The sequence below is a fragment of the Lissotriton vulgaris genome, chromosome 5, assembly GCF_964263255.1.
Source record: "Lissotriton vulgaris chromosome 5, aLisVul1.2, whole genome shotgun sequence".
NCBI classification, from domain to species: domain Eukaryota; kingdom Metazoa; phylum Chordata; class Amphibia; order Caudata; family Salamandridae; genus Lissotriton; species Lissotriton vulgaris.
In genome coordinates, this window is record NC_141693.1 from 2,019,704,807 (window position 1) to 2,019,730,354 (window position 25,548).

At 49.4% G+C, this 25,548-nt stretch overlaps 1 protein-coding gene and 1 pseudogene across 2 annotated transcripts in view; both read right to left on the reverse strand.

The window, feature by feature from the left end:
- The window catches only part of PTPA (protein phosphatase 2 phosphatase activator), a 623,109-nt gene that overhangs the window by 149,803 nt on the left and 447,758 nt on the right, over nt 1–25,548 (reverse strand). The window lies entirely within an intron of this gene.
- Nucleotides 4,028–6,733, reverse strand: LOC147718033 (uncharacterized; annotated as a pseudogene).

Here is a 25,548-nt window from a genome sequence, read left to right on the forward strand (position 1 = left end):
TCAAAGGGGTTGTGTTAGTTAATAAATAAATATATATTTTATATATACCTGGTGTGGTGTCCTTTCATTTGATATTCAAGGGATTATTATTGGTAAAACAGCTGGCTTCACATGCCCTCTGACGTTTTAGCCTAAGACTGCTTTGTCCATGCTACCACTAGGATAGCTGGTCTGTAAGGTTGACTTTACAATCATCACCATAAGGGTCGTTTAGACTGGTGCAGGGTGCCCACTAGAATAGTGGACATCATATACCAGGCTAACTTCTCACACCCTGCAGGCCATAAAGAAGGATACAGAAACTGCAAGGTCGCTGGGAAGCCTGCAGTTTTGTAAATCGTCCTTCGTGGTGCCAAAGGACGTGGATCTTTTTCCAGAAGAGGGGGCTACTCTCAACAACGCTCGTACCAGTCTTCACAAGGTAATGAATATGCTACTTACCAGTATGCATCTGTTCTTGGCATGTAGGGCTGCTAACATTCATATCTTAGCATTAGATCGCCGCCTAGTGTTGGGTCCGGATGATCGCACATTGTTGTCCTGGAAGAGTCTTCGAAGTATCCTGAGATAGGTGGCTCCTCCCCTGGACTACAGTGCGCATGGGCATCGGCTCCATCCCCAGATTGTTTTTCGCCATTGTGGCAGAAGATGGAGTGAAAAGTGTAAGGGATGTCCATGCTAATGATTGAATACAATAGTATATCTGCAGCTGCGACAGGCACCGGGGAGGAGGGTGGGCGATATGTAAGTAAGTAAGTAATTTTTATTTGCACAGTTAATTAAAACCAATGCAATGCAATACAAAACATAAAAATTGAAGCACAATGTAAAATCACATATGTTTAAAACCATCATTGTATGAACATTTATGTTCTTTTCTTAGTAATTTTAAAATCATATCAGCCATTCAGTTATCTCTCAGTATTTGATATTAAGTATGATTTGTATTACAAGACAAGTTGGAACCAAGTCAATTCAATATTCTGGACTTGGCATTTTGTCCCCCACAGCCTTCAAAAATTTTACCAGGCTGCAGCTCAATTGAGGGTCCTGAGAGGTTTGAGGGTGGGCGATATGAATGTTAGCAGCCCTACATGCCAAGAACAGATGCATACTGGTAAGTAGCATATTCAGTTCGAGGCATGTGGGCTGCTAAATTCATATCTTAGCATAGAATATATAGCAGTCCCTCCATTAGCGGCGGTTGCCCGTGCCAGCTGCAGAAACCTGAAAAAGTGTCTTGAGAACAGCCTGTCCTACAGCCGCTTGCTGCTTGGAATGCACATCAACACAGTAGTGTTTTGTAAAGGTATGTGGTGTAACCCACGTGGCTGCTCTGCAAATGTCCTCTAAAGGAATGTTCCCCAGGAAAGCCATGGATGCCCCCAATTTGCGTGTGGAGTGCGCCCTTGGGGGTACTGTTAAAGTGCGCTTGGCCTTTTGATAACAGATTTGAATGCACTTAACAATCCATCTGGCTATTCCTGCTTTGGAAATCGGGTTGCCTTTGTGTTGTGGTGAGAAGGCAACAAAAAGTTGTTTTGTTTTCCTAAAGTGTTGTGTCCTGTCTATGTAGTACATCAACGCCCTCCTTACGTCTAACGTATGGAGCATTCTTTCCGCCACTGTTTGTGGGTTTTGGAAGAATGCCGGCAAGTCGATAGTTTGGTTGAGATGAAATTGTGACACCACCTTCGGAAGGAATTTGGGGTTAGTACGTAGCACTACCCTATTTGGATGAATCTGAATGAATGGCTCTTGGATTGTGAGCGCCTGTAGCTCACTAACACGCCTTAGTGACGTAATAGCAATTAGGAAAGCTACTTTCCACGTTAGGAATTGTAGTTCACACGAGTGCAGTGGCTCAAATGGTGGTCCCATCAGTCTGGTGAGGACCACATTGAGGTTCCACACCGGAGCTGGCGGTGTTCTTGGGGGAATGACTCGTTTCAGACCTTCAAGGAAAGCTTTAATGGCAGGCACCCTGAAGACAGAGAGATGCTGCCTGTTTTGAAGGTAAGCTGCGATGGCGGATAGATGTATCCGAATAGAAGTGAACGCTAGCTTGCACTTGTAAAGATGTAACAGATAGCAAATGATGTTAGGGATAGATGCATCTAGCGGGTTTATGTCATTGGCTGCACAGTAAATGACAAAACGCTTCCATTTTGCGGCATAGCATGCTCTGGTTGTTGGTTTCCTCGCCTCCTTGATGATGTTCATGCATTCAGGAGGTAGGTTGAGGTATCCAAACTCTAAGACTTCAGGAGCCAGATCGCTAGGTTGAGCTGTTGCGGATCTGGATGCTGAATTTCTCCATGGTTCTGCGTCAAAAGCCTGGGCGTGAGGCGCAGTCTTTGATGCGGTACCAAAGAGAATTCGAGGAACGTGGTGTACCAGGCCTGGCGCGCCCACGTTGGAGCAACTAGGATGAGTGTCATCGAGTGTTGCCTTATTTTCCTCGCCACCAGTGGTATCAGAGGTGTCGGGGGAAAAGCGTACGCAAATTTGCCTGACCAGTTCATCCATATCGCATTGCCCTGTGATTGCGGGTGTGGGAACCTGGCGGCGAAGCTTTGGCATTTTGCGTTCTCCCTTGTGGCGAACAAGTCTATCTCTGGACGACCCCACTTTTGGAAGTACGGCTGGAGTACTGATGGATGTATCTCCCACTCGTGCATTTGATGGCTGTATCTGCTGAGCAGATCCGCCATTTGATTGTCCTTCCCTGGGAGGTGTTCTGCCATGAGGAAGATGTTCCTCTGAATGGCCCACTTCCACATGCTCTGAGCCAGATGAGACAGCTGCGGTGAGTGGGTGCCCCCCTGCTTTTGGATGTAGTACATCGCGGTCATGTTGTCCGTCCGGACTAACACGACTTTGTTGCACAGATGTACAATGAAGGACTTGAGCGCCATGAAGATCGCCATCAGTTCTAGATAGTTGATGTGCATCTTCTGTTGCTGCGTCGACCATAGTCCCTGCACCGTGTAAGTGAGCAGATGAGCTCCCCATCCCTGGAGAGATGCGTCCGTTGTCAGGATAACCTGTGGCACTGGCTCCTGGAACAGTCGGCCCTTGCAAAGGTTGTGTGGAGTCCACCAATGCAGAGAGTCGTATGCCCGACTGGTAACCAACACTAGGTCTGTTAATTGTCCCTGAGCCTGTGTCCACTGATTTGCTAAGCACTCCTGGAGCGGGCGCATATGCAGCCGTGCGTGAGGGACTATGAAGATGCAGGAGGCCATCATGCCTATCAACTGCATGAACACTCTCGCTGGAAGCGAGTGTTTTGGTCTGAACTTCTGGATTAGAGACTGCATGCTGTCTATCCTGACTTGGTTTGGCTGAGCTTTGGCCGTCAGGGTGTTGATCGTCGCACCCAGAAACTGCCGGACATGTGCCGGCTGAAGATGCGACTTTGGGTAATTCAACGAGAAACCCAGGTCGTGAAGGAGGTGAATGGTAGTTGACATGTCCGCGGCGCACTGTTGTTCCGACTTGGCTTGAACGAGCCAGTCGTCCAGGTAGGGGTAAACATGGATGTTCTGCCTTCTGAGGTGCGCTGCTACTGTCGCCAGACACTTGGTAAACACCCTTGGGGCTGTGGTGACTCCGAAGGGTAGGACCTTGAACTGATAATGCTTGCCTTGGATAGTGAACCTGAGGTATTTTCTGTGGGACGGGTGTAGTGGAATGTGGAACTAAGCATCCTTGAGGTCTAAGGTTGCTAAGAAGTCTCCTTGGTTTAACAAGGGAAGAATCTGTTGCAGTGTAAGCATATGGAAATGTTCTGACAGTATATACAGATTGAGGGGACGGAGATCCAGAATTGGTCTGAGAGATCCGTCCTTCTTTGGAATAAGGAAGTACAGGGAATATACCCCCGTGCCTTCCTCCCCCAGTGGCACGAGCTCGATTGCTCCTTTTTGCAGCATCACCACCACTTCCTGCTGCAATAAGTGCAAGTGCTCTGCGGACATAGGTCTTTGCCTTGGTGGAATGTTGGGTGGAGTGGATTTTAACTCTAGACAATAACCGTACTGGATAAGTTGTCGCACCCACCTGTCTGTGGTGATGTTGATCCAGACGGGCAGGAACTGCTGTAGTCTCCCCCCGACAGGTGTTAAGTGGTCGGGGGCAGTGACCGAGAGTCACTGTTTGCTTGGGGTAGAGGAGCGTGAGTTGTTGTTTCCTCTGGCGCGTCCTCTGGTGCTGTTTCCCCTGTAGCCCCCCTTGTTCTGTTTGGGGTACGAGGATTGTGCTCCACCTCTAGAGAATTGTGATTGCTGACCCATCTGTCCTCTGGTGACCCCACGTGCACCTGAGCGACGAAAATTATTGCCACGAAACTGTTGTGATTGTAGGGCCCCCATAGACTTAGCAGTTTCGGTGTCTTTTTTAATTTTTTCTAGGGTGGTGTCAACATCTGGACCAAACAGTCTATCAGGATTGACTGGTTGGTTAAGTATGGTTGTTTGAATGTCAGGTTTAAACCCCGAAATGCGGAGCCATGCCTGTCGTCTGAGCATGACGCTAGTGTTAATGGTCCTAGCGGCTGTGTCCGCGGCATCAAGAGCACACTTTATGGCCGCGTTGGAGATCAGTTGCCCTTCCTGTATAATCATTTTGGTGCCCTCTTGAAACTGTGGAGGCAGGTGTTGCACAATTTGCTCTAGGGTGTCGTAATGCGACCTATCATAACGTGCCAATAGTGCCTGTGTATTTGCAATACGCCAGAAATTGGCAGCCTGCGCAGCTACACGTTTGCCTCCTGCCTCTAGCACTTTGGACTCCTTATCCGGGGGAGGAGCTTCACCCGTTGTTTGGGAGTTGGCCCTTTTTCGAGCATTTGCGACCACCAGGGAGTCAAGCGGCAACTGTCCCCGAATGTATGCAGGATCTGCAGGTGCTGGTCTGTATTTCTTTTCAATACGTGGATTGACCACCCTCGCCCTGGTAGGCTCTTTAAAGATGTCCGCAGCATGCTTGAGGACTCCTTTGAGCATAGGCAGTGTCTTTACAGTTCTGTCTGAAACTGAAAAAGTGTCGAATAGAAAGTCTTCTTCAACTGGGTCAGCATGCATGTCCACATCATGATTAGCAGCTGCCCTCTCAATGAGTGCATGGAAACCTGCAGAATCCTCTGTTGGGGATGCACGTGTACTGAAAGGCTGTGGGTCCTGCCCCATATTTTGGGTGTCTTGGTCCCCAATGTCATCATATGAATCCGGCTGTGAATCTGGTTCATTGACTGGGAAAGTGTATTGGCCATCTTCATCATAACCCTCACTTTCAGAGTGGTCGGGAGACGGAGTTGGGCTCCTTCTTGGAGGAGGCTGGATAGGTTCCCTGAGGCGTCTTGGGGAAACTTTTTCTTCTTTAGGGGTATGACATAGTCCACCGGCTGTGAAGTGATCCTCCTCTTGTAAAGGGTCAATTTCCCAGTGTCTGCATCGATAAAGCACTCAGAATCCTCTTCTGAGTTGAGTGCTCGACCTGAAAGTGCCCCTGCCGTTGAAGAATCCGACTTCTTTGGCGTCGATTTTGTTGAAAAGGCCTTCGGCGCCTCTTTTGGCGGCAGGAGGAAGAGGAGTTTACTCGCAGGCTTGACCGGAATGTCTATCGCCTTCTGCGGCGATGGCGCCGGCGCCGACGAAGCAGAGGCCATCTCCCTTATTCTTTGTATTGAAGAAGCGATGGGGGACGCGTCACTGACAGTGGCCTTTGGCACCGACGAGGAGGCCTTGCCTTCGGATCCGACGTCGTGTTGGCCCTTCTGAGTTTTGGACGATGATGCCGCGTCCGCCGACCCAGAGTCCTTGGACCGATGCGCAGATGCGCCAGCCTTCGATCCGTGTGATTTTGACGGCACTGCTTCCACCACGCGTCCGACAACCGAAGTCCCAGTCGGAGCTGGAGCCGTGTCGCTGGCTTTGGCGGGCTTAGCCGGCGTCGCAGCGCTTGACCTGTGCGTGCCACCCTTCTTAGAGGATCCCTCCTCTGGCGCCGATTTCGACACTGTGGAATCGACAGATTTCTTCGACTTCTGTGGACCAGAGGTCGACGGAGTCGATGAAGCAGCGGGCTTAGTCGTCTTCGCTGGTACGGCCGCCATCTTAGGGACGCTCGAGTCCTTAAGTTTCGGTTTCGGTTTTGGCTCGGCCATTTTAGGTGTAGTCGATACCGTAGGTTTCAGTTTCGGTTTCGATACCCTATGCGCAGCAAGTATGTCCGTGGCCGGGCCTGAAGGCGGGGCCGTGGCTTGCGCTACGGGGTCTTGGGTAAGGCCGACAGGCGATCCCGTGACCCGCTCTTTATGTCCGTAAACTTCGGGGCATAGCTCGTCCCCTGAGCTATCTTCCGCGGCCCCATAAACCTCTTCGACGTCCCCTACCTCGTCGACGTATTCAAGGCCTTGATCCACGACTCCGTCGTCGTCTTCCGGATCTGCCTCGACCTCCGTCTCGGGCGGGGAGATTTGAAGATGATGGCTCTGGTCCTCCTCTTCTCGGTCGTCGAAGATGTTTTCTGGATCCGGGGCCGCTTGTTTGGCCACAAGGCGCACCGCGCGCCGAATCGTGAGTGTCTTCTTTGACCTGAAACTCGCACAGGCCATGCAGTTGTTTTCGTTATGGTCTGGTGAAAGGCATTTGTTACAGACCGGATGTACGTCTATATGTGGGTATTTGGACCCACAGAGCGGACAGAGTTTAAACGGACTCCGCTCCATGCTGGGAAGTCGCTGTCGAGTCGCGATGAGAAGGCCTCGATGTCCGAAGAGTGCAAATACTCCGCTGATTCCGGCTCCGAGAGACGGAAGAACTCGAGACCGCACGCAAACAATACCGACGTAAAGAATACAAGGCCTTTTGGCCGTTTAGAGTTATGTTTTCTCGGTTCCGACAGAGAGACGTCGAGACCGCATCCGAACCCAATGGCGGAAAAAAACAATCTGGGGATGGAGCCGATGCCCATGCGCACTGTAGTCCAGGGGAGGAGCCACCTATCTCAGGATACTTCGAAGACTCTTCCAGGACAACAATGTGCGATCATCCGGGCCCAACACTAGGCGGCGATCTAATGCTAAGATATGAATTTAGCAGCCCACATGCCTCGAACCCAGCGGTACCAACCGTATAAACAAACATACGGACAGCAAGGTAACAACTACTCGCAAGGAAAAAGAAAGCCTGCTTACAGGGGACGAGATTCCTCCAGAAAGCAATGAGACGTACCACCTACCACCACCTCTGCCCATCCCAAGGTAAAAAGTTGTTGGAGGAAGAACATCCCATTTCTTCTCGAATTGGTCCAAAATTACTACAGACAGGTGGGTCCTGGATGTAGTGGCCTGAGGACACACTTTAGAATTTGTCAAAATCCCTCCAAATTCTCCTCCGAAAGGTCCACCACCAGCTCACCTCTAGGAGCTGTTCTCCAAAATAAATGTAATGATTAGAAATGTAATGATTCGGAAAGGAGCAATCGAAAAAGCTCCTCAATTGCAAAAAGAAGAGGGTTCTATTCGAGGTTCTTCCTCATACGCAAGAAGTCAGGAGAATGGCGCCCTATCCTCGTCCTGCGTGCCCTCAACAAATACCTCAAAAAATTATCGTTCCGGATTTTAACACTTCAAGAAATCCTCCAGCTTCTTTCCAAAAGGGATCACATGGCCACCCTCGACCTTCAGAATGCTTATTTTCATATACCAATCCTTCCCAGGCACAGGAAGTTCTTAAGATTCAGATTGGCTGGCAGGGACTTTCAATTCAAGGTTCTCCCATTTGGACTTTGTTCAGCGTCCCGTTTGTTCAAGAAAATATTAGCTCCAGTGGCGGCGCATCTTCTCTTAGAAAGCATTCAAATTTTCCCATACTTGGATGATTGCCTTATCAAGGCCAATTCTTTAAGAGCAGCAAGAGAGCATGTTCAAAGATGCCTGCCGCTATTCCAGTCTCTGGGAGACTCAATCAATTAAAAAAAATCCCATCTTACTCCGTCACAAAGAAAGTAGTTTCTGGGAGCCACACTAGACACTCGGCTCACTCAAACTTTCGTCTCAAAAGAAAGGCAGCTCAAGATTTGCAAAATGGCTCTCCGTTCACGACAAAAAAAGTACGTTTCAGTACGGATGTTCAAATCCTTTCTAGGGATGGTCTCATCCTGCATCCCTCTCATACCCAACTGTCGTCTCCGAATGAGACCTTTACAAGAGGCACTCAACCTCCAATAGGTGCAGGTTTCGGGGTCGTTCAACGACAGGATCAGCATAACTTACCGTATGAGAGAAGCCTTTCACTGGTGGATTCAAAAGAAAAACTTTCGAGTATGATGTACTTTCCTGACGGAAGTGCCAAGGTATACCATCACCACGGATGCTTCCCTCGAAGGATGGGGGGCACACCTTCAGGGAATGACTGTCAACGGAAAGTGGAATACAGAACAAAAGAAATGGCACATAAATCTGCTAGAGCTGAGAGCTATTTTTCTGGCATTGAAGTCCTTTCGAGCAGTAATACCTGGGTCCACAGTTCTAATCAGGACAGACAATATAACAAGTATGCATTAATCAAACAAGGGGGCACAAAATCGGCCCTTCTTTCTCAGCAAGCCCAGGAGATTTGGGATTGGGCTCTAGATCACAAGATAAATCTTTCAGCAGTTCACGTTTAGGAATGTTCAATGTGCTAGTGGATTCTCTCAGCAGGGCTGCAGTATCCAATCATGAATGGGAGATCCATCAAGTGAAACTGGACAGAGTCTTTCGAGAGTGGGGTAACCCCGACCTGGACTTGTTTGCAACAATTCAGAACCGCATATGCCAACACTTTGCAAGCTGGATCCCCTACAAGGACTCATGCGGGGATGCGCTTTCGATGAACTGGTCTCAGATATATGCATACGCCTTTCCGCCGATTCCTTTGGTTCCCAGAGTCATCCGGAAAATGAAACTGCAACCGTGTCGCCTCATTCTCATTGTGCCCAGGTGGCCTCGCCAATATTGGTTCACAGAGCTTCTACTCCTCTCGGAGTGCAATCCCATTCAGCTTCCATCAATACCGAATCTTCTGACAATGCAAGGGAGTCACAATTGTCATCCGGACCCAGCTTCTTTGAAATTAGCAGCTTAGCTCCTCAACACGTTGAATTCACCCATCTAAATATCCCAGAGGATTGTCAAGAAGTTTTAGCCAATGCTAGAGCGCCTGCCACTATTAAGACATACAAAATTAAATGGAAAAGGTTTTGTACCTGGTGTCACTCTGCCAATTTACATCCAATTCACGCTAAATCAGAACAGATCTTGCCGTTCTTTCTTCATTTGGCTAGATCTGGCTTGGCTCATTCCACACTAAAGGTGTTTTTGGCAACCATTTCCAGGTTCCGTCAAAATGGCTGTAACTCTCTGTATTCTGCGGGAATAATCCAACAATTCTTTGAAGGTCTATTCTGAATGTTTCCTCCTATTCGACGTCCACCTCCATCCTGGTACTTAAATGTGGTGCTCACCCAGCTAATGCCTCACCCCTTTGAACCTATTCATAAAGTGGATCTCAAGTTCTTTTCATGGAAGGTTTCTCTACTTTTAGCACCAAGGTCGGCTCATAGGGTCAGCGACATTCAGGCATTCACCATCAAGTCTCCTTTTTTACAATTCACTTCAAATTCAGAGGTGCTTCATACCAATCCAGTTACATGCCTAAAGTTCCCTCTGACTTTCATCTTAATTAGCCAGTGATTCTAAAGACATTCTTTCCTAATCTGCAAACAGTGGTGGAAAAAGCCTTGCATTCCCTTGACATCAGGAAATGTCTCAAATTCTATCTCCAGTGAACTGCAACATTGCGTAAAACAGATCAATTATTTGTAGCATACGGAAAGCTACGTCAAGGATACGCTGTATCCAAACAGACCATAGCCCGCTGGGTGTCCTCAGCAATCAGTCTGTGTCATCAACAAGTGGGAAGGCCTCTACATTCTACGAGAGCGGTCTCCTCTTCAACAGCTCTTTTTGCTGGTGTGCCTCTTCATCAGATCTGCAGAGCAGCAACTTAGTCCAGCAAGCATACGTTCACCAGGTATTACTGTTTGGATGCTGCAAGCGATGCAGATACTTCAGTGGGACGAGCAGTTCTTCGCAATCTTTTCAAATAAGGTGAGCCTCTGTTCTCCCTCCTCCTCTATGCTCTTTTAGATGCTTATTTTACATGTTATTCTCTTTTGCAAAGCATGTGTATGTACTATGATACAAGGAGCGTCTATGAGCATTATGGTTTGCACTGCTATCTACTCTGATTCAGGCATGTGAATCAATGAAAGACACCCCAATACTGGAGAACAATAGTTACTTACCTGTAATCTGTGGTTCCCCAGTATTGGTGACTTTCACAGATTCACATGCACCCGCCCACCGCCCCTCAGAGGCTCCTCAGGCGATTATATTGGCTTCACTCCTGAGCCTGAGCCTCTGGGGAGAACACTTTGGTGGGTGCTGTCGCCTGATTGGCTGCAGTTTGGTCTATACAAAATGACTAGGATAGTCATGAGTGTGGAAGTTTTGTTCCTGTAGCTAAGGGCTACTTTACTTCCTGGTTGATTATTATTATGAATATTATTGCTTTTTTATGTCCCTTGGGACTCCCACTCTGACGACGGGGAATGATTCAGGCATGTGAATCTATGAAAGACACCCCAATACTGGAGAACCACAGATTACAGGTAAGTAACTATTGTTCTTACTAATGTCTTAAAGCTGCGCCCTAACTCCCACAGTAGAGGAAGGAGCAGGCAAGGACGAGATGGACCGATTTACGTGTGTCCGACCCATGACCACAGCCAAGGCCTGCTGAAGAGATCGAAATGCTATTATATCAGCGAGAAAGGCAGTCTTCACGTAAAGCACTCCATTGTCTTGGTGGGTCTGTTCGGCGCTACACAAACATACAAGTAAACAAAGGAGGGAGGAGAGGAGAAGAAAAGGGATGAGGCCAAGGGAGAAAGGAACAAAATGTAGCCAATAAAAAGTAGGAAGAGGGTCAACAGGAAGAAAAGGAGATGGTGGATAGAGATACGGAGGGTGGGAGGGAGAGAAGATGCAAGAGCAAAGAAGAATGTGGGTAAGGAGAGGCAGGAGGCGATGGGAATGGGGTGTGGGGCCAGTGTGGCGGAGAGAAGGAAAGAAGAGGAGCGGAGGGAGGGAAGGAAAGAAGAGGAGCGGGGAGAAGGAAGGAAAGGAGAGAAGAGGGAAGGGAGGAAGTGAAGAGAAGCGGGGAGAAGGAAGAAATGCGGGGAGAAGGAAGGATAGGAGAGGAGAAGAGATAAGGAAGAGAAGAGGAGAGAAGGAAGAGGAGAGAAGAAAAGGAAAGAAGAGAAGCGGGGAGAAGGAAGATAAGGAGAGAAGCACAGAGAAGAGGAGAGAAGAGAAGGAAGAGGAGAGAAGCGGAGAGAAGGAAGAGAAACGGGGAGAAGGAAGGAAAGGAGAGAAGCGGGAGAAGGAAGAGACACGGGGAGAAGGAATGAAGGAGAGAAGCGGGGAGAATAAAGGAAAGGAGCGAAGAGGAGATAATGAAGAGACGTGGGGAGAAGGAAGTAAGACGTGGGGAGAAGGAAGGAAAGGAGAAAAGAGTAGAGAATGAAAGAAGAGATGAGTGGAGCAGGGGGCGGGAAAGAGAGGATGGAAAGGTGCTCAGGAAGAAACTGGCAGGGAGTAGGAAAGTAAAGAACGATGAATTGGAGAGATGGAAATAAAAATAATGGATGGCGAGGTTGAGGAAGAAAGAATCTGTGCAGAAAAGGAAAAGACCGGCGCGGGGAAAAGAGAGACAAGGGAATGAAACATGGATAGAGATAAAACCAGCCTGAAGGCGGGCGAGAGAAAACTGAGTGGATAGACGGAAAGGAGACAGAGAAGGAAGCATGGAGGGGGAGGGGAGGGATTGTGCTGGGGAGGCAGAGGAGCGTGAGACACATATCAAGTGACCCTGGGCGGGGGGGCTGCAGCAGGCAGGCCTGCCCTGGGGAGCAGTGAGTCACAGCAGCCGTCCTGAGCAGGAAATTACTCACAGGCGCTGCTGCCTTCCTGCCCGCCCGGCTCCCCGGAGGACGGCCCTTTGTAAATGGGGCCTGTGTCAGTGTGGGAGGGGTGGGGGGGCTTCCTGTCACCACCCCAGCCCTCGCCCCCTCCCCACAAGCACGCAGACACATTTAGAAGCAAGCAGCCTTAAAGGCACAGTGACAGGCAGGCTGTGCCAAGCGGAGCCCGAGGGGTGGCACAGGCAGGCTGTGCCAAGCGGAGCCCGAGGGGTGGCAGGGCTGGCAGGCCCGTCCTGTCACCACTCCCACCCCCTCCACATTCAGTAGCAGCCCAGATCCACCCCAGATCACATCCATGTTTACATGTAGTAATGTATATCAGCACAGCTGCACATCCATGCGTACATGTAGTAATGTATATCAGCACAGCTGCACATCCATGCGTACATGTAGTAATGTATATCAGCACAGCTGCACATCCATGCGTACATATAGCAATGTATATCTGCACTGCTGCACATCCATGCGTACATGTAGTAATGTATATCAGCACAGCTGCACATCCATGCGTACATGTAGTAATGTATATCAGCACAGCTGCACATCCATGCGTACATATAGCAATGTATATCTGCACTACTGCACATCCATGCGCACATATAGTAATGTATATCTGCACTGCTGCACATCCATGCGTAGATATAGTAATGTATATCTGCACTGCTGCACATCCATGCGTACATATAGCAATGTATATCTGCACTGCTGCACATCCATGCGCACATATAGTAATGTATATCTGCACTGCTGCACATCCATGCGTACATATAGCAATGTATATCTGCACTGCTGCACATCCATGCGTACATATAGTAATGTATATCTGCACGGCTGCACATCCATGCGCACATGTAGCAATGTATATCTGCACTGCTGCACATCCATGCGTACATGTAGTAATGTATATCTGCACTGCTGCACATCCATGCGTACATATAGTAATGTATATCTGCACTGCTGCACATCCATGCGTACATATAGCAATGTATATCAGCACAGCTGCACATCCATGCGTACATGTAGTAATGTATATCAGCACAGCTGCACATCCATGCGTACATATAGCAATGTATATCTGCACTGCTGCACATCCATGCGTACATGTAGTAATGTATATCAGCACAGCTGCACATCCATGCGTACATGTAGTAATGTATATCAGCACAGCTGCACATCCATGCGTACATATAGCAATGTATATCTGCACTGCTGCACATCCATGCGCACATATAGTAATGTATATCTGCACTGCTGCACATCCATGCGTACATATAGCAATGTATATCTGCACTGCTGCACATCCATGCGCACATATAGCAATGTATATCTGCACTGCTGCACATCCATGCGCACATATAGCAATGTATATCTGCACTGCTGCACATCCATGCGTACATGTAATGTATATCTGCACTGCTGCACATCCATGCGTACATGTAGTAATGTATATCAGCACAGCTGCACATCCATGCGTACATGTAGTAATGTATATCTGCACTGTTGCACATCCATGCGTACATATAGCAATGTATATCTGCACTGCTGCACATCCATGCGCACATATAGCAATGTATATCTGCACTGCTGCACATCCATGCGTACATGTAGTAATGTATATCTGCACTGCTGCACATCCATGCGTACATCTAGTAATGTATATCTGCACTGCTGCACATTCATGCGTACATATAGCAATGTATATCTGCACTGCTGCACATCCATGCGTACATATAGTAATGTATATCTGCACTGCTGCACATCCATGCGTACATATAGCAATGTATATCTGCACTGCTGCACATCCATGCGTACATATAGTAATGTATATCTGCACTGCTGCACATCCATGCGCACATATAGCAATGTATATCTGCACAGCTGCACATCCATGCGTACATGTAGTAATGTATATCTGCACTGCTGCACATACATGCGTACATGTAGTAATGTATATCTGCACTGCTGCACATCCATGCGTACATGTAGTAATGTATATCAGCACAGCTGCACATCCATGCGTACATATAGCAATGTATATCAGCACAGCTGCACATCCATGCGTACATATAGCAATGTATATCAGCACAGCTGCACATCCATGCGCACATATAGCAATGTATATCTGCACTGCTGCACATCCATGCGCACATATAGCAATGTATATCTGCACTGCTGCACATCCATGCGTACATGTAGTAATGTATATCAGCATAGCTGCACATCCATGCGTACATATAGCAATGTATATCAGCACAGCTGCACATCCATGCGTACATGTAGTAATGTATATCTGCACTGCTGCACATCCATGCGTACATGTAGTAATGTATATCAGCACAGCTGCACATCCATGCGTACATATAGCAATGTATATCTGCACTGCTGCACATCCATGCGTACATGTAGTAATGTATATCAGCACAGCTGCACATCCATGCGTACATATAGCAATGTATATCAGCACAGCTGCACATCCATGCGCACATATAGCAATGTATATCTGCACTGCTGCACATCCATGCGTACATGTAGTAATGTATATCAGCACAGCTGCACATCCATGCGTACATATAGCAATGTATATCTGCACTGCTGCACATCCATGCGTACATGTAGTAATGTATATCTGCACTGCTGCACATCCATGCGTACATATAGTAATGTATATCTGCACTGCTGCACATCCATGCGCACATATAGCAATGTATATCTGCACTGCTGCACATCCATGCGTACATATAGCAATGTATATCAGCACAGCTGCACATCCATGCGTACATGTAGTAATGTATATCTGCACTGCTGCACATCCATGCGTACATATAGTAATGTATATCTGCACTACTGCACATCCATGCGTACATATAGTAATGTATATCTGCACTGCTGCACATCCATGCGCACATATAGCAATGTATATCTGCACTGCTGCACATCCATGCGTACATATAGCAATGTATATCAGCACAGCTGCACATCCATGCGTACATATAGTAATGCAAATGCTACTTACCAGTATGCATCTGTTCTTGGCATGTAGGGCTGCTGACATTCATATCTGTGCATAGTCCGCCACCTAGTGTTGGGTCCGGATGATTGCACATTGTTGTCCTGGAAGAGTCTTCGAAGTATCACGAGATAGGTGGCTCCTCCCCTGGACTACAGTGCGCATGGGCATCGCCTCCATCCCCAGATTGTTTTTAGCCATTGGCAGAGATGGAGTGAGAAGTGAGTGATGACCATGCTATGAGCATATATGTGTATATGAATACATACTGCAGCTGCTACAGGCGCCGGGGAGGAGGGTGGGCGATATGAATGTCAGCAGCCCTACATGCCAAGAACAGATGCATACTGGTAAGTAGCATTTGCAGTTCGAGGCATGTGGGCTGCTGAATTCATATCTGTGCATAGAATACATAGCAGTCCCTCCATTAGCGGCGGCCGCCCGTGCCAGCTGCAGCAGTCTGAAAAAGTGTTTTTAGAACAGCCTGACCAACAGCTGCCTGTTGTTTTGAATGCACGTCTACACAGTAGTGCTTAGTGAAAGTATGAGTGGTAGACCATGTGGCTGCTCTACAGATGTCTTCTAAGGGAATGTTACCTAAGAAAGCCATAGAGGCCCCCAACTTCCTAGTGGAGTGGGCCCTCGGTGGTATAGTGAGAGTGCGCTTTGCTTTAGCGTAGCAGATCTGAATGCACTTTACTATCCATCTAGCTATTCCTGCTTTGGAGATTGCATTTCCCTTGTGTTGTGTGGCAAAAGCAACAAAAAGTTGTTGGGTTTTGCGGAAATCTTTTGTCCTGTCCACATAATACATCAAAGCCCTTTTTACATCAAGGGTGTGGAGCATCCGCTCCGCCAGCGTCTCTGGGTTTTGGAAAAACACCGGCAATTCAATGGTTTGGTTTATGTGAAAGTGTGAGACCACTTTTGGTAAGAACTTAGGGTTAGTGCGGAGCACCACCCTGTTAGCATGTACCTGGAAGAAAGGTTCTTGGATGGTGAGCGCCTGCAGTTCGCTGACCCTCCGTAGCGATGTGATTGCTACTAGGAACGCAACCTTCCAGGTTAAAAATTGCAGCTCGCAAGAGTGTAGTGGCTCAAAGGGAGGACCCATCAGCCTTGTAAGAACCACATTGAGGTTCCATTCCGGAGCTGGTGGAGTCCTTGGTGGAATGACTCTTTTGAGTCCTTCCAGAAAAGCCTTGATAGCAGGGACCTTGAAGAGTGACAGGTGCTGCCTATTCTGGAGGTATGCTGCCATAGCCGACAGGTGAATGCGGATGGAAGAGTAAGCTAGATTACAACGATACAGGTGAAAGAGGTAGCATATGATGTTTTGAATGGAAGCGTCTAGCGGGTCAATGCTGTGCTCCACGCAGTAGACGACAAACCTCTTCCATTTAGCCGCATAACAAGCTCTAGTAGTGGGCTTTCTTGCCTCCCGAATAATGTCCATGCAATCGGGAGGAAGATTAAGGTAGCCAAACTCTAGGACTTCAGGAGCCAGATCGCCAGGTTGAGCTGTTGCGGATCTGGGTGCTGAATGTCGCCATGGCTCTGCGTCAGAAGGCTGGGAGTGAGATGAAGCCTTTGATGCGGTACCACGGAGAGTTCCAGAAACGTGGTGTACCACGGTTGGCGAGCCCACGTTGGAGCAACCAGGATGAGCGTCATCGAGTGTTGCCTGAGCTTGCGTGCCACCAGCGGTATCAGAGATGCTGGGGGAAAAGCGTACGCAAATCTGCCTGACCAGTTCATCCACATCGCATTGCCCTGTGATTGGGGGTGTGGGAATCTGGCGGCGAAGCTTTGGCATTTTGCGTTCTCCTTTGTGGCGAACAGGTCTATCTCTGGATGACCCCACCTTTGGAAGTACGGTTGGAGTACTGATGGATGTAACTCCCACTCGTGCATCTGATGGCTGTGTCTGCTGAGCAGATCCGCCATTTGATTGTCCTTGCCTGGGAGATGTTCTGCCATGAGAAAGATGTTCCTCTGAATGGCCCACTTCCACATGCTCTGAGCCAGATGAGACAGCTGTGGAGAGTGTGTGCCTCCCTGCTTCTGGATGTAGTACATGGCCGTCATGTTGTCCGTCCGGATCAACACGACCTTGTTGCACAGATGTACTTTGAACGCCTTTAAGGCCATGAAGATTGCCATCAGTTCCAACACATTGATGTGCATCTTCCTTTGCTGAAGTGTCCATAGTCCCTGCACAGTGTAGTGGAGTACATGCGCTCCCCATCCCTGGAGAGAGGCGTCCGTTGTCAGGATGATCTGTGGGACAGGCTCTTGGAATGGTCGGCCCTTGCAAAGGTTTTGTGGATTCCACCAATGCAGAGAGTTGTATGCCCGACCGCTCACCAACACTAGGTCTGTTAGTTGCCCATGAGCCTGAGTCCACTGACGTGCTAGGCACTCCTGAAGCGGACGCATATGTAGTCTCGCGTGCGGGACAATGGAGATGCAGGAGGCCATCATGCCTATCAACTGCATGAACACCTTCGCCGGAAGCGAGTGCTGGGGTCTGAACCGTTGGATCAGCGCCTGGATACTGGCGATTCTCACTGAATTCGGCTGCGCAGTGGCTGCCAGAGTATCGATCGTCGCGCCCAGGTACTGTCGCACGTGGGCGGGCTGGAGATGGGACTTTGGGTAGTTCAGAGAGAATCCCAGATCGTGCAGGAGATGAATGGTGCGTGACACGTGGTCCACGCACAGCTGCTCCGTCTTTGCCTGAATAAGCCAGTCGTCTAGATACGGAAAGACATGGATGTGCTGGCGACGGAGATGCGCCGCCACAGTCGCTAGGCACTTTGTAAATACTCTCGGTGCCGTGGTGACCCCGAACGGCAGGACTCTGAACTGGTAATGCTGGTCTAAGATCTTGAATCTGAGATACTTTCTGTGTGAAGGATGCAGGGGAATATGGAAATAGGCATCCTTCAGATCCAGCGTTGCTAGGAAGTCCCCTTGCTGAAGCAGGGGAAGCACCTGCTGCAATGTGAGCATATGGAAGTGCTCCGAGTTGATGTACCAGTTCAGGGGCCTGAGGTCCAGGATCGGCCTGAGTGATCCGTCCTTTTTGGGGATTAGAAAATACAGGGAGTAAACTCCTGTTCCCCGTTCTTGCAATGGAACGAGCTCTATTGCCCCTTTTTGCAGCATGACCAGTACTTCTTGCTGCAACAAGGTCAAATGCTCGTCGGACATAGCACGGCCTCTTGGCGGTATGTCCGGTGGAATGGACGTAAGTTCTAGACAGTACCCGCACTGGATAATAGACCTCACCCACCTGTCCGTGGTGATGGACCTCCACGCCGGCAGGAACTGCTGGAGTCTCCCCCCGACAGGTGTCGTGTGATCGGGGGGGAGTGACAAGACGTCACTGCTTGTTGGAGGCGGTGGACCTGGAGGCATTGTTTCCACGTCCCCTGCCTTTGATATTATTGCCTCTGTAGCCACCCCTGCCCTTGTTGTTGTTATACGAGGACTGGGTGTTACCCTTGTAGTATTGCGTTGACTGGGATGCCTGGCCCCTTGAGGTGCCTCTTGAATTGGAGCGGCGAAAAGAACTCCCCCGAAACTGCTGGCTTCGCAAAGCCCCCATAGACTTGGCAGTTTCGGTATCTTTCTTCATCTTTTCTAGGGAGGCATCCACCTCAGGGCCGAACAGATGGTCAGGATTCACTGTTTGACCCAATATAGTGGTTTGTATGTCGGGTTTGAACCCAGAAATTCGAAGCCAGGCATGGCGTCTAAGTAAAACGCTAGTATTGATAGCCCTGGAGGCAGTGTCTGCCACGTCAAGGGCACATTTGATGGATGCATTTGTTATAAGTTTACCCTCCTGAATGAGCATCTCCCCCGCCTCCTTGTATTGGTCAGGCAAGTGTTGCAGGATGGCCTCTAATGTGTCGTAATGGGCCCTATCATAACGTGCAAGCAGGGCTTGGGTGTTAGAGATCCTCCATATGTTTGCTGCCTGCGCAGCAATGCGTTTGCTGATGCATCAAATATTTTGGATTCCTTATCTGGGGGAGGAGCATCACCAGTAGTCTGCGAATTCGCCCTTTTTCGAGCGTTGGACACCACCAGGGAGTCCAATGGCAAATGTCCCTTAATGTACGTGGGGTCCGTGGGCGCCGCCTTATACTTCCTGTCGATGCGAGGGTTGACCACCCGCGTCTGGGTGGGTTCCTTGAACACCTCCTGTGCATGCTTCAGCACCCCTTTAAGCATCGGCAGTGTCTTGACTTGTTTTTCGGCTACCGAGAAGGTGTCGACCAAGAAATCGGCATCCACGGGGTCGGAGTGCAGTTCGACGTCATGGTTCGCTGCAGCTCTCTCTATTAATGCATTGAATGCCGCCGAGTCCTCCGTCGGGGACGTCTTCGCGGCGAAAAGTTGAGTGTCCTGGCCCGACTGCGGGTCGTCTGCGTCGCCTCCTGCTGTCCAGGGCACATGCTCCTCTTCCGGATCCGAGTACGCAGGATAGTTGTACTCATCCACTTCCTCGTCCACCTCGGGCACGGGGGAGTGTGCCGGCGAGTGTTCCGGGGCCTGTGGAGACAGAGGTTCCATCAGAGCCGAAGAGTCTCTCTTGTTCTTGAGTGGAATCCTAAAAGGTTCCAAGGCCGGCTCCGATGTAATCTTTCGCTTGAGGAGCGATAATTTCCCGGTGTTGGCGTCGATGATCACCTCACGACGTTCCTCCACCGCCAGCGGTTGGAGCCGAAGCTTCGATACCACCAATGCAGCCTTCGGCGTCAACACTTCTTGAGAGTGTCCGCTCTGCTTAGGCGCGAAAGCCTTGGGCGCCGACTTGGGAGGAAGGGTAAAACGAATGGGCGTTTGTTCCTTGGCAGGCTTCGGCGTGGGCTTAGGCACTACAGTGTCCTGGCTGGGAACCACAGTAGACTGTTGGATCCGCCTTAAGGATTCTCCCACCTTCTTTGTAAGGGATGCCGAGGGCTGAACCGTCTCGAGCGACTCTTCGTCTCCGAGAGCCCGGTCGTCGGTAGGCCTCTTCTTCGGTGCCGACGCCCCATGGCCTGGCGCACCGTCGGCGTGACGCTTCTTCGAAGCCGTCTTCGGGTCCGCGACCTTTTTCGGTGCCGACGCAGCCGCGTCGGGTGCCTTCACCTTCGGCGCCGACCCCAAAGACTTCGGGTCGGCCATTTTGGCGCGGCTCTTGTGGTCGGCCATCTTGGCGTGGCTCTTCAAGTCGGCCATTTTGGGTTTCGTGGAAGTTGACGCCTCCAGAACCTTCTTCACTAGCGCCACTTTCGGTTTCGGTTTCGCATCCGAAGGGGCGAGACCAGTTGGCTTCACTTTCGGTTTCGTGGCAGAAATGTCCGTGACCGGGCCCGGGGGCGGGGACGTAGGACTTAAAGTTAGATCTTGGGTAAGGCCCGAAGGCGATCCCTCGACCTGGGCCGTATGACGGGGAGTAACCCCGGAGTCTGGTTGGGGATGCTCTTCCTCCGAGCTATCACCCATCGTGGCACAAATCAGTTCGTCGTCCCCTACCTCACCGGAGACTTCGTCGTAGGCCTCCTCATCCGCGTAATAGGTCTCTTCCTCAGACGCGGGGCCAGAGTCCGATCCTTGTACGTCGTCCGCTTCCTCGACAGATTCCTGAAAGATGTCATCAGGCGGGGGCGCCGAAGCCGACAATTGAGCCTGGAGCCGATTAGCCCGGCGAATCTTCAGAGTCTTCTTACTCCTAAATTTGGAACACGCCATGCAGGTGTCTTCACGGTGATCCGGTGACAAGCATGTATTGCACACGGGGTGCACGTCGAGGTGCGAGTATTTAGAGTGACACAGCGGACACTTTTTGAATGGAGTCCGCTCCATAGCAAAGGGTGTAGTGTAGGCCCGTCCGCGTCGAAAGCACGTGGAAGGGTTGTAGGAGATCGGAGCTGAGAGTCAGTAAGAAACCCGAACGCAACTATACCGACGCCCAGCCTAAAGACCTTTTGGCCTCGAGTAAAAGTCGAACAACTATCGGTTCCGATAGAGGGAACCGAAAACACATCCGAACCCGATGGCGGAAAAAAACAATCTGGGGATGGAGGCGATGCCCATGCGCACTGTAGTCCAGGGGAGGAGCCACCTATCTCGTGATACTTCGAAGACTCTTCCAGGACAACAATGTGCAATCATCCGGACCCAACACTAGGTGGCGGACTATGCACAGATATGAATTCAGCAGCCCACATGCCTCGAACTGTATATCTGCACTACTGCACATCCATGCGTACATATAGTAATGTATATCTGCACTGCTGCACATCCATGCGTACATGTAGTAATGTATATCTGCACTGCTGCACATCCATGTGTACATATAGTAATGTATATCTGCACGGCTGCCCGTGCATGTGTACTGTCGGGCAGGCATGAGACTTATAACATATGCTTAATCTCGGTCTGCAGTGTCCAGACAGATGTGCTGCTTGTGAAAGGACATGAACCCCACACTGTAACAGCTGTTGTGGCCAGAAGACAAATGTGAATGACACATGAACCCAGCAGTGGCCGAAAATCGCTGGCTGAACGACCATACAAGCAAGAGAGGTGTGTGTACTTTGGGGGGCTTTTGCTATGTGTGTCTGTGACCTCGAAACGTTGATTCCCACGTTTTCTCCTCAAGGAAGCCAAACAGAAGTACAAGTTACTTACCTTCGGTAACGATGAATCTGGTAGAGAAAATTCTAGCCGCAGATATTGCCACAGCATCTCTGCGCACCGGGGGGCGGCACCGCGTGACTCTGCCCTGACATTGTCCACGTACTTGACGTCAGCGAGGTCACATAAGTCCCACCCCGGCGCGCTGACACCAGTTTTCCTCCGAGAACTTTTCCGCGCCACAACGCGGAGCCATCAGAAACCAAACTGTGAGAGTATGGGAACAGAGTGCGAAAAAATTAGAGAAACAGAAAGGGAAAAAGCGAATGGTGAGAAACAGCACCATTAGAGACAGTGCCAGGCACTGTGTCACTGAAAGCCATGAAAGGAATAGAGCAAAGCACCGCTCTAGGAGCAACCCTGCAAGCAAAGGTGATAACTTCCCTAGAAGCAGAAAAAAAAATGTAATGGCAGATGGCAAAGTCTGCAACCACAATCTATAACAGTGAAAGAGGCACAGGCCCAAAACAGATGAGTAACAACAAGGTACCCCAAGACAACACCATCAAGGAGTGTCGTAACCCTTGCAAAGCGCTAATGGCCGAGGCACAGCCAAGAGACCCCAACCCAGAGGACCGCAGAGAAGTCAGAAACCCCAAGCAATGAAAAAGAGAGAGATTACGAGTAGGCCCCACACTGGAATAACCAGGGTGTAGTAGAGCAGAAGTACACATGAACCTACCATCCAATTACCAGAAAGGAAAGAGCGGGACAAATAAACAGAACAAAGCACCTTGCCAGGCAGGAAGTGAAAGAGGGCACTCGCAGAACACAAGCCACTCTGAAAGAGGAGAGTGCAGAAGACCAAGCTGAAGGTCCTCCCAGAACGGGATGGAAGGGCCGGCCGTGAAGGAATCTGCAGCTAGAATCGTCTCTACAAGATACAACGTTACCGGGGGTAAGAAACTAGTTACCTACCTGTACACTATAGTTCTCCAGTATTATCTTTCATAGATTCACATGCTTGTATCTTCCCCATCGTCATGGTGGGAGACTCACGGTAACAGAATGACCAAAGCAGTACCATAGAGATGAATAACTGCATAGAAAACCCCATATGGAATGAAATATTTGGTAACCAGACCTCCTTATTGTTTGGTCCAAAACTCAGCCAATCAACAGCAAGCCCTGACATCACACTCCCCAGCAGAACTCTCCTACCTCAGATTTCCAGCCCCAAGTGAGAGACCTGGATATACCCAGAGGTAAAAGGTTCTACCTGAGAAACAGGTAGGTGGGCAGGCGAATGTGAACCTATGGAAGATAATACTGGAGAACTATAGTGAACAGGTAAGTAACTAGTTTCTTCTCCAGTATTGAATCTTTCATAGATTCAAATGCTTGTATCAGAGTAGCAAGTAGTACCAAAAAATAATAGCGTTTCCAGGATAAAACCTTAGTATTCTGGTTCTGCTCCTAAACACTGATGTCATAACCATTTAACACCATCCACCAGAAATGGATAATCCCTGTAAACCTTGAAAATTAAAACGCATTTCACATACAACAGCACTAAAAATCAGAGCATAAATTAAACATTGTTCAACAGTCTGCGTATTCTTGTACTTATTCCTTTGTAGACGTATGAATATGTACACATTTGCATACTTAGAAAACTAGTTGAATAGAAAAAAGAATACCTTATTGAAATAGACGCCGAAGAACGACTTGCCCCACTGCCGTATCCTCCTTCCACACAGTATCTAGACAGTAATGCCTAGTAAAAGAGTGGACGCTCTTCCAGGTCGCTGCTCTGCAGATGTCTGGCAGCGACACTCCTGCAAATAAGGTCGTATAAGTTGCCATCTTTCTAGTGGAATGCGCTTGTACTTTGGAGCGCAGTGGATTCCCGGCCTTTTCGTGACGCTTGACAATAGCCAATGTAATCCAGCTTGAAATACTTGATCTAGGTAGAGGCAGTCCTTTTCTCTGTCCCTCAAAAGCTATAAACAGCTGTTTTGACTTTCTGGAAGGGTTTGTCCTGTCAATATAGAATTTTAAACATCTTTTGATGTCTAGTGAGTGTAGGGCCCTCTCTGCTTCTGTTGAAGGATTTCCAAAGAAAGTAGGTAATATTACCAGTTCATTGAGATGAAATATTGTAGGGACCTTAGGGATGAATTTAGGGTTTGTCCTTAATATCACTTTGTCCTGACAAAACTGAAGAAAGGGTTCTGCTATTGAGAAAGCCTGTATTTCGCTAATTCTCCTTGCAGATGTGAGGGCCAAAAGCAATGCCGTCTTCCAAGATATGAATTGCAGGCTTGCTTTATGTATTGGTTCGAATGGAGGCTTCATAAGTTACGACAGTACTGTATTGAGATGCCAAGGGATCGGAGGGGGTTGGATCGGAGGGAACATCCTGAAAAGTCCTTTGATGAATTCCTTGATCACTCTATGCGACCAAAGTGAAGGCTGATTAGGGACACATATCCTCCTATCAGTCACTCATATGGCAGGCCTTATCAATCCTGAAGGCAGAGTGCTTGGAATTATGTGAGATGGTGCTCTAGCATGAGCTGAGCCTGTCTGCAGCTTTCGGAACCAAGTCCTTTAGCTGTTTCCATGATAACGCTATACCATATACTCTTAAGTGCATTATAATCCTCGCGGTTATTGCCAACTTTGGTATAGCATTATCAAAACAGGTCGAGTAAGGTGTCATACGAAATGGAATACTACCCCCTCGCCAATTCTGGTGACGGGGGTAGCATTCCACCCTTCTATGGGGACACAACATGTATGTAACTGTGAACCCCGGTTAAAGTTAACTCGAGCCTCAGCATCACAAAATGGATGCTGCCACCACAGACACAAGTTTGACCTCCTGCTGCTGGGAGTCCTTCCAGCGAGGGAGGCTTGGACAAAGGGTTTCCTGCCTTGGGAGGTGCTAGCACCACCACAGACAGGATTGTGTGTATTAGGTAGGACAGGGCTGAAAGGAATGAGACATGCCTGGGGCACACAAGGTGTCCCTGTGCATACACCGGTCTAAACCAGTTCCTGGGGCACTCCAGCCCCAGAGCTGGCGCAAGACCGGACAAAGGATAGGGGGTGTAACCACCCCCCTTCCTGGTCCCACCCAGAGGAGGGACCTAGTCATAGTACAGCCCCCTTTAGCCGGATAAAGGTAGGAGCTGGTCCCATTCCATATTAGATTATCCTGAACAACTTTACAAGAAGAAACTCTGGACTTCGACGTTCTGCTCCACAGAAGACTGAAGAAATCTCCCTTGTGGGCAAGGAGTGTCCACCCTGCACAAGCAGGCGCCATCAGCGTCTAGCGGCTTCCCTTTGTCGTCTTCCTGCAAGGATCCAGACTTCAGAGCCCGACGAGACCCGGATTCCCAGACCTCTCCGACCACTACCTACATCTGCAGCACAGCTGAGATCCATGGGTGTGACGAGACACGTGGGACCGGCCATCTTGAAAGAAGCAGCACTTCGCTCCAGCACGACTTCAGAGGCATCCTCGTCCAAGTGCTTTGGGGACTGAGAAGCCCCGAACCGAGCAGCTCCTGCATCGAAGACCAGCCCTCCAGCATCCACAAGATCTGCGTGGGGCCCTTCTGCCTGTTTGCTGTTCGACGCGTTGTCTGGTCACTTGCCGGCTGGCTAGTGACCACCTAGACGACGAACTGCGAAATCTTCACTGCTGGGCTGGTTGCTCCAGACTGGCCCTTGCTCCCTTCCAAAAGAGGAGCACCCCGGACCCTCCTGGTCCACTCCAGACGCCATTTCCACGC